Source organism: Alnus glutinosa, chromosome 2, assembly GCF_958979055.1.
Source record: "Alnus glutinosa chromosome 2, dhAlnGlut1.1, whole genome shotgun sequence".
Taxonomy (NCBI): domain Eukaryota; kingdom Viridiplantae; phylum Streptophyta; class Magnoliopsida; order Fagales; family Betulaceae; genus Alnus; species Alnus glutinosa.
In genome coordinates, this window is record NC_084887.1 from 4,514,441 (window position 1) to 4,525,000 (window position 10,560).

The 10,560-nt window shown below is 35.4% G+C and overlaps 1 protein-coding gene across 2 annotated transcripts in view; it reads right to left on the minus strand.

Annotated features, from left to right (window-relative positions):
- Positions 1 to 6,175: 6,175 nt before the first annotated feature.
- LOC133860712 (putative disease resistance protein RGA1) overlaps positions 6,176 to 10,560 on the minus strand; it is a 13,283-nt gene continuing 8,898 nt past the window's right edge. Inside the window, exons 10-12 of one of the 2 annotated variants that reach the window (XM_062296293.1) lie at positions 7,384 to 9,952; positions 6,753 to 6,838; positions 6,176 to 6,655 (exon numbers count right to left, since the gene is read on the minus strand). The gene's annotated coding sequence lies outside the window, so the exon portion shown is untranslated. The remainder of the gene's footprint in view (positions 6,656 to 6,752; positions 6,839 to 7,383; positions 9,953 to 10,560) is intronic. The other variant, XM_062296294.1, reaches the window with a different exon arrangement.

The following is a 10,560-nucleotide window of genomic DNA, read 5'->3' on the forward strand; positions in this document are numbered from 1 at the left end:
TCCTATTAAAATATGGGGGCATGATAGCGGAGGGCCACCTTTAACATTCACACATGGCCAGTAATTTTCAACAAATTGATTTGTAAAAAATTTTATATCATCTATATATTAAATTGATATGTGTTCCTTCACATGTAAAAATTATATATTTTTTTAATAATATGTGCTTCTTTATACTTTTTTAATAGTATTAATAAAAAAAAAATGTAATTCTCGCATGTTTAAAGGACACATATCAATTTTATATGTGGGTTGTATAAAATTATTTGTTTGTAAAAATTTCTATTCTTCACACATTATATTCAAAAAAAAAATTGGAAAATGTCTTATGGTCATTTGATCTTTTGTAAGTCTAATGACGACATATATCTTTTTTCTTTTTAAGCCATGGAGTGTAGAAGAGGTAGGTGTACAGGTAGACTTTAATGCATTCACAAAATGCGAACATTAATTTTAGATATTTATATTGATATGTATTTGCATCATGTTTTTACTGACTATATATATGCAGTTATTACAATTATTATTCGTTATCCACATGCATTTTGAATCTATTTTAATCTTTTAGATAATTTTTAAATTTTTATTAGGACATATTTTAAACAATTTTAAAAATAATAATAATGAACTATACGAAACAAATCTAACAATGAACATCAACATATATTTGCACAATAATGCCACTAGGAGATATAAACATATATCAAACACCAAATAATAGTTTTGAACAAAATGATACACATTGCAAAATTTGAGAGTTTATGAGATATGAGAGAATTTGAGATGAGAGGCGAGAGGAAGAAGATGGTGGCTTTGGGTTCCGGCAACGTGACAGTGGATTGTTAGAGTGATGAGTGAATTGTGATAAAAAGAACTTAATTAAAACAAAACTTTCCCAAATAGACTATGTTACTCGATGGATTAGATGCATAAGTTATTTTATTTATTGAAAATAGTATATTAACGAAAGTTAAATACAAAACTTGATTAACAATAAACAATTATATTATTGTATAAAAAAATATAAAATAAAAAAATTCTATTTGAACTTTTTTGTTTTAAGTAGGTTATCTTCCAATTCTGGCATTTCTTCCAAGAAAGTGAAAGGAAATTGTAAGCACATGTTGGACCTTAATTGGTTGATGAAATATATCTATCTAAATTATTTCAACACCGCGTGATCATGACCACAACTGGGCTATCGGCCCACATTTTTTACATTTGCGTCACTTTTAGATGATAAGATGATAAGATTTAAGAACTGAATCTTGAGACAACCGCGCATTGCCGCATCAAATCTGAGCGACGAATAGTAGAAGAAAGACTATAATTTTTATTTTATTTTTTCTCCTTTTTTTTTTTTTTTTCTAAAAAAAAAAAAAAAATTATACAGTTTTTAAAATTACTATTAAATTAAAATTTAATAGTAGTCCATTTCAAATCTAATAATAATTTTAAAATACACATTAACAACAAGAGAGGCAAAGTCTTAATTTTAGAATTACTCTCTTTGAACAAAAGGTCATTTTTCTATCCATCTGCTTCACAGCAAACATATCCCGATGGATTGATTACCAATCAAATATTGTTGTGCCAATCATGCTATAAATTAAAACTATAAACTATAGAATATATGGTCAATCCTTTATACTGTACTTGTGTCCGTCATCTGTACATGACGATTCCCAGTATATTGTTCAATTTCAAAATATAATTAATATTTATGATTACAATCATTGACATAATTAAAAGGGATCATAACATCATTTATTCAAGTAAACAACATGTATACAACTTTTTTATCGTTTATAAAAGGAAAATATTGCATTTTGCATAATTAAAGAGTTTGATGTGTTTCATAAGCATTTACATACCTCGATCGATCACCTTCACTTTCAGACATCTTAATTTTACGACACTGCAAATCATATTCTAATATTAGGTATACGAACTGATGTAAAATATTTCCCACAGCAGCTCATTTTTAGTCAAAATAGCTTGGGAAACAATAGGCCTCGAGGTTCTAAGGTTGAATGGTATAATCGCATGCTCCCCACAAACATGCTATGATTCTTTGGCTCTCCCTTTGTAACAAGTGTGGCATCCTCTCTTATGATGACAGATGGTGGATACCACTCATCCATTTGTAAGACACTTTACACTTTTAGGGTAGTTTGACGTTAGATATCTACATTTACTATTAAGAAAAGAGTAATCCTATGAAGCAATACTTTTTTCAGAGTGTGAACCTGAGTGGACATACGTTTTTTGGTAATATGTATCAGGAAATACGTTAACTAAGAGCATCCTCATTGGACTATTTAGTTCAAAAATTTCACCAAATTTTGGTGAAAGTTCTCAAAAACACTCATGCATTAAGCTCTTCAAAATTTCTCTAAACTAATTATTGTCAGAAACTCTCACCAAATTTAACCCCCATTTTTCTCATGCTGTTCATTAAAATATTGTTTTCTTTTCGCTTCCAACCCGTTTCTCTCTCTCCCTCCCTCTGTCTCTCCTTCTCCGTCAGTGAAGACGTTCCACAATCCTATCAACAATCCAACAAGTGGAATAACGTAAACTACATTTTGCCGCTTCAACCTTCATCAATCTTCCTGTTCCTTAAGCCAGAGCCAACACCCCCCAAAGACCCGGACAAGAAGAAGAAAACGAAGAGCAATTTCAAGGGCAAAAAGGCAGAATCCAAAACATCCAATGACCCAAGCAAACCAAATTAGAAAGGGATTTAATAAACACCCACTTATGGGTCCATCGAAGGCTAGAACCCAGAGGTCTTGGACAGCGAGAGGAACCTTATCAATCCGTTTATGATAATAGCTCACTGGGAAGATCAATAAAAGACCCATGAATTGATAAATTTGTTGTATCCATGACAACAATTTTTTTTTTTTCTTCATGAAATTGGGGGGGGGGGGGGGGGGGGGGGGGGCATGGCATCAGTCTTGCAAAACTTCAAACAATTCTGAGCGGTAGTTAAAGTAGTTGCTTTCAAAACTATTACAAAAATAATATTTAGTTAAAATAGAGAAATTTTTAGAAAGTTTGATGTATGAAACTTTTTAAAAGTGATAATTAAACTAAAAAAAGTAGATTTTTTCACTAAAATTTACTGAAATTTTGAAGAGTCCAATGAAGATGCTCTATAAGACCATAGTTCTCAGACAAATTTAAGCGTTAAAAAGTAGCTGATAATACAAGCATTGTCTTTTACCTTTTTGGTCAATTGTGTTAGATTCACAGGGAAGTTTGGGAAGGAAAAAGAAGAGGAAGAAGCAGGAAGCTGACTTATTGTCATAATATCCAGCATATAGACCAATTATTTACAAAGATAATTAAAGTCATTACGAGCAATCTTGTAGGTTTCCTTTCATAAATTTTGTTAGAGGTTGCTTTTTTGCTTTTTGGCTAGAAAAAATGTTTTAATGTGTCATAAATATGTTTGTTAATGCTTTTGCTAAAAAGCAAAAAACTTTCCCAAAAAGCATTATGAAAGGAGGATATATATGGACTAAATGATATAATGAGGTCAAATAGACACCAATTTACAGAAAAATGAAATTGCGGAATGAGATGCATAGAAAGTAGCTTTACATGTGCCTATGAATGAAAGCAATTAGATTGACATATATTCATAATCCTGCTCAAACGATGGGAGGCAATCCCAGTAGTTTGGTTGAATTCTCTTGAATGCAACATTCCCTCAAAATCAGCATAGATTGCACTTTAGTTTTCATCCAAAAGTAAAAAGTTTGTATCTTTCAAAATCACTCTGCTATGGGAACTCTCTACTTTGTCCACCAGAGCTGAGTTATGTGCCCACCAACCATAATGCCTACACCTTAGATGAAAAGCTCAAAATTTCATAGTATGTACAATTTACGTGATCAACACGATGAAGACATCATATTAAATATAACTAGTTGGACTAAACTCAGAACCTGAGGCAAGAGAGCAGTTTATCAATAAAATAGCAGCATTAATTGGCTAGTTCAGTCAAAGGTTCTGTTCCATCGTTGCACCATCCTATTCAAATGCAGTATCTTCTTGATGGTGGACACAAAGGTTCTTGGTTGAGTAGGCCAATTTCCCCCTAGCTACTTCATTTAAGGTGAAGCTTTTAACAGATATAAAAAACATTCAACCCTGCTGCCAGGTTTTAAACACATAAACTAGTAGACTCTTATCTGTTTTTAGCATTCAAAGCTCCTTTTGCTTCACATGCATAATCAGATATCATTCAATCAACATACTTGAGACAAAAGGTAATAATGAGTGGTTAGATGGTATTTGATAAATTCCTAGACTGAGGTGAAAAAATGTGTGGACTTGTAGAAGTATTTGGAGTGTTCTTATGATAATAATTTTCTCTCATATATGGAATATTATTATGATGATAATTTCTATCTCCAAGATGTGATCATTAGTCACATTCATACGTACCCTGCTTTGATATATGAATCTTATCTCGAGTAATGCTAGGGAGTAGAGACCGTCTCTTTTAATTATTTTTTATCCTTTCAAAGTTGATATGAGTTTTTAAATTACCATTGAATTTGAGATGGATCATTATTGAATTTTAATTTAATGGAGATTTTAAAAGATACATCAATTTTAAAAGGATAAAAAAAATGGTCTCTAACATTACTCATCTCATCTGTGGCCGTTTGGCATTACTCTAAGCAAGTGAGACAGAAAAGTACGGTAAAGCTTTCATCCAATTTTATGTTGTTTTCACTTGCAAGAAATGAGCAAATCATTTCTTGGAAAAAAATAGCTTGGCATTACTCTTGGAAAAAATGGTTTCATTTTAGAGCTCCTTCACATTTTCAAGTAGGGAGCAAGTTGAGTAAAAAAACAATCTCGAGCTAAGAGGAAGTGGAACCATGTGGCAGAAAGGGATGGAAACCAAGATGAAGAAGACATAAAAGCTGGAGTCCTTTTCAGTAAATAACATGATGTGCACCCTCTTCCCAAAATCCTCAAGATCCTGCACCTGTCAAGCATTCTACCGCTTCAACTTTCAGATCCTTCTGATATTTGAGAAGATCATTACAAGCCCAATGCCAAATTTGGTTTTCAAACCACAATATTCTTAAACATTCCATCACTTCACTTTCTTGGTTTGCCGAAGAGTAATTCTATAAGTTCTTCTTGTGTCTCTCCAATAATGAGGTAGTTTTTAAAATCATCATTTAATTAAAATTCAATAATGATCAATCACAAGCTCAATGGTGATTTAAAAGCCACATCATTATAAATGACACGAAAGAGACACAAGAGGGACTTATAGCATTACATTTGAACAATACAATCGAAACTGCAATTTCTCTTATCACGTACTATTCTGCCACAAAAGAATATCTTAAAGTCCCACAAATTTGTATATTTTTAAGGTATATATAACAAAGAAAACCAAGCTATCTTGAAAAATTAGCAAGACATTAAGCAATGCAAAGACAATTTATTGAGAAATTTCCTCCTCAAGTCAAGGCAATATATTTTCAATTTCTCTATTGATAAAAAGGACAGTTGAAAATCCATCGTAATGTTGGGAGAAAAGGATGATCACTAGCTAGTTTTGAAAATATGCAGTTCACATGGGAAATAACTTGTATACATCATGAAGAGCATAAATAGATTAAACTTGTTGAGGAGATAAACACTAACCCCTGTCAAACCATCGGTTCTTAATTATACTTTTATTGGAAGCATAAACACTTGGAAGACCATAATATAATATATAGGAAGACCACTCAATCCAAAATCTTAAGTTGATGTAATTGGGTTTAATTGTGTTACATTAATCATTCATACTTGTCTAATCTTTTCAATATGAAACTTATTTCTTTTCCACTCATGGGTTTATAGTTATACCCAACAAAATCCAATAGGCATTTAGTGCCCTTTAAGAATCCAGTTGTGGTAGAATTGAACTATTGATGTCAAAAGCAATATTTATTTTCAAGTCCTGTAATGAAATCTAAGTCCAGTCACGTTTGAGTCACAAAATGACACATCCAGAAGAAAAGCATATTCACGTTTCAGTCACAAATGCAAAGCAAGATCAAAGCTTTAAGCTTGATAACAAAACGCCACTGACTATAATATGAATAGGTTCCCTGAACAAATCGTCATGTTTTGTTCCAAAGAACAATGCCGAAGAAATATGGGCATATTAGTATAAAAATTATACGATATAATAATCTAAAGTTTTAACTTCAAAATCCTCCTTAAGGAACAAAAATGCAACAACCCAGTAATTATGGGGAAAAAAAGAAAAAGGAGGATGATCACTAGTTTTGGTTATATACACTGAAAATTCACCATTTTTAATGGAATTTTACTTTACAAGGCCATGTATAGATGGTGCTGCCGCCAAAGGTACACATCCAATAAGAGCAAGTGAAAGCCAAAGCCCTAACAAGTTTGATGATTTACAGTTGGAACTGGAATCAACTTTAATTACACTATTGCTATCATAGTAGTACCAAGGTTGAACAAAGTACCAAAATTCACACGGGGGTTGACAAAAAAATAAAAAAAGACTCAGTCTTGGGATGAGAAGCAGCACCGTTTGTTGTTGCATCCATAGGCTCAGATTCTGTTGACGACTCAGCTTTGTCACCCTTTTTACCTGCAATACACCAATAATCCCAAAAAAATAACAATTCCATTACATAACTCAGGATAATATATAGTTCTATTTGACCAATTATCATGTTCCAGCTTACCTTTCTTCTTCTCTCCACCACCAATTCCATTACATAAACCAGGCCTTGATTTCAGGATGATCTTTTGTCTTTGTGGGCTGCAGCTCCTGCAGAGGATTGTAAAGATGGAAAAGAATATTGCCTTGAATTACTTTCTATTGAATTAGGAGACAGCTTTATACAGGATATTTCCTACTATCACGCTGATCTATTCTAGGAAATCAAAATACAAAAGGCAACTAAATAAAATACAACTAATACAATATTTGTCAATGAATGGCCGGATATTATGTTAATGAAGGATCCTGATATTATGTCTTTCTCAACACTCCCCCTCAAGTTGGAGAGTGAATATCGAGAACTCCCAACTTGCGTATCATAGTCGAGAAAGCTTCCTTTCCCAATGTCTTGGTGAACACATCCGCAAGCTGATTTGTTGAAGCAACATGTTTGGTTACAATCGAGCCATCTTGTATTTTATCACAAATAAAATGGCAATCCATTTCTATATGTCTGGTTCTTTCATGGAAAACGGGATTGGCTGCTATATGTAAGGCGGATGTGTTATCACAATATAACAATGCTGGGTTTGGATGCAATATTCTCAAATCTGTCAATAATGAGCGTAGCCAGGATAATTCACAGTATGTACCTGTCATGGCTCTGTACTCGGCTTCTGCTGAAGAGAGAGATACGGTTTTTTGCCTTTTTGTCCGCCAGGAAATAAGAGAAGATCCCCAAAAAAGGCAATAACCCGTAGTGGATCTACGAGATATTGGACAACTAGCCCAGTCTGAATCAGAAAAGGCTCGCAAGGATAAATTATTCTGAGAAGGGAAAAACAAACCTTGTCCTGGACTGCTTTTCAAAAAACGCAACACACGCAAGGCAGCTTCCATGTGTGGTTTGCGTGGTGCATGCATGAATCTGCTTAGCACATGGACCGAATAGGTGATATTTGGTCGGGTAATAGTCAAATAAATTAGGCGTCCAACAAGTCGCCTATATTGAGATGGATCTTTAAGCAATTCACCTGAATCCGAGAGTTTTATGTTTTGCTCCATGGGAAAGTTCACGGGTTTAGAACCCAAGAGTCCACCATCTTTTAGAATTTCCAAAGTATATTTTCATTGCGAGATGGAAATACCTTTCTTTGATCGAGAAACTTCAATGCCGAGAAAATACTTCAAATTACCCAAATCTTTAATCCGAAAACGGCTATGCAGAAATTGCTTGAGAGTTAATATGGCATTGTCATCGTTACCCGTAATGAGAATGTCATCAACATATATCAACAAAGCTGTAAAAGATTTGCCTTTCCGACATGTGAATAACGAGTAATCTGCTTTGGATTAAACAAATCCAGCAGCTTGGATAGTTGTAGAGAATTTGGCAAACCATTGTCGAGAAGCTTGCTTTAAGCCATATAACGACTTGTGAAGGCGACATACTAGATTCTCCCCCTGTCGCCGAAGACCAGGAGGTGGGGATATATAAATTTCTTCTTGGAGATCACCATGGAGAAATGCATTGTGGACATCAAGTTGGTGAAGAGACCAATTTTGGGCAGCTGCTAAAGCCAATAAGCAATGAACAGTAATCATTTTAGCAATGGGAGAAAAAGTGTCATGGTAATCTATACCTTCAAGCTGGGTGTAACCTTTCGCAACCAAACGAGCTTTGAAACGGTCAATAGTGCCATCCGAGTGCCTTTTGATTTTATAAACCCAACGACAACCAATAGGTGTCTTTCCAGGAGGAAGAGGAGTGAGAGACCAAGTGTTGTTGGCTTCCAAAGCAGCCAATTCAGAGTGCATTGCTTCTTGCCAATGGGAATGAGCAGCTGCTTCGGTGTAAGATTGAGGGTCAATATCTTGACTGACAGTAGCAGTAAAGGAGTAATGTTGTGGTGAATAACGATGATAAGATACAAAATTGCAAAGTGGTATCGCGTACCTTGTTGTGGACTTGATGACAAAGGCGGCAAATGGTTGGGAGACGTCACTTGGTTGCAGACATAATCACGTAAAGCTGTGGGAGGGTTATGAGAGTGATGAGAACGACGTAAAGTGGGATCGGGAGGAGGACCAGCAAGCGGTGGCTGAGAAGAAATTGTATCCGGGGGTGAGGGAGGTTGGATGGGAGGAGGATCCGGATAGTGATCAGAAACAGGGAGAGGAAGGACAGGGGTTGATTTTGAGAAAGTGGAAGGAATTGACTCATAGGGAAAAATGGTTTCAAGAAAAACAACATCCCGGCTAGTGAACATTTGATGGGTTGTAAGGTCATAGAGTTTGTAAGCTTTTTGACCAACTGGATAGCCAAGAAAAATACAACGCTTGGCGCGAGGGGCGAATTTATGGGGGACGTGCACAATAGTAGCATATGCAAGACACCCAAAAACTTGAAGGTGGGAATAAGAAGGGAGCTTGCCATAAAGCCGTTCAAAAGGGGTTTTATGAGAAATGAGTGGTGTGGGCAAACGGTTGATAATATGAACGGCAGTAGAAACACATTCTGCCCAAAAAAGTAAAGAAAGGTGGGCTTGAAAACGAAAGGCATGAGCTGACTCAAGAATATGGCGGTGCTTGCGCTCTACAACCCTATTTTGTTGAGGGGTATAGACACAAGAATGTTGATAAGTGGTCCCGTTTTGTTTAAAAAAATCCCGCATAGAAAAGAATTCGCCACCATTATCAACCCGAATATTGGCTATAGAAACATGGAATTGGGTGTGAACAAATGAGAAAAAATTGGAAAGCAAATGTTGTGTTTCACTTTTGTGATGCATAAAAAAAAACCCATGTGAATCTAGAATAATCATCCACAATAGTCAAAAAATATTTTGCACCAAAAAAAGAAGCAATTTTATAGGTTCCCCAAATGTCACAATGAATCAATTCAAAAGGTCTAATAGATGAAATAGAACTAACAGAAAATGGAAGTCTACTTTGTTTTGCAAGTGCACAAACAGCACAAGCATTATTAGACTGGAAAGAGAAATTCAACAATTTTTTTGCCATAAAATCTAATCTAGAGGAAGACAAATGGCCCAAACGTTGATGCCACAAGGCGGTGGAGGAGGTGACCTGAGAACTGGGTGAATGGCAAGAAATGGTTGCTGCGGATGGATGTTGTGGCTTCTCTGAGGCTAACGCAACCAAGTAATAAAGTCTGTCTCGTTGTTTACCCAAACCAATTGTCGTCTTCGTCCTCAAGTCCTGCAAAATACACCAATAAGGGAAGAAGGTTACTGAACAATTGAGATCTTTCGTAATTCTACTCACAGACATTAAGTCCACCTTAAAAGTTGGCACACCAAGCACATTTTTTAAGGTAACAGTTGAATTCAAAGGTAAATTCCCAATAGATGTAATTGGAGCCTGCTCTCCACTTGGCATAGTAACTGGTGGCAAAAGGGTGTTCTTACGTTGGTTGACAAGCAATTTTGGAGATGAGGTAATGTGGTCTGTTGCACCACTATCAATAATTAATTGATGGAGGTGCAACAATGCCTATAACAAACCTGAAGAAGCAGCAGCAGCATTAGCCTTAGGATCGGCAGATGGTGGTGTCCCTTTACCCTGTATGATAGATAGGATTTGTTGGAGTTGCAAATCAGAGAGTCCATTTGACACCGACGGCACGTCCTGAATAACTGGACCCTCCTGGACATTGTTGACTGAAGAATGATGGCTTTGGTTGCACTCAAAAGAGGTACTTCTGTGATTGGATTTGTTTGATGCATGTTTAGGGTGTTCTGGCGGATACCCATTCATTTTCCAACATGTTTCTCGCACATGATGGTCACGGTCACAATAAGAACAAT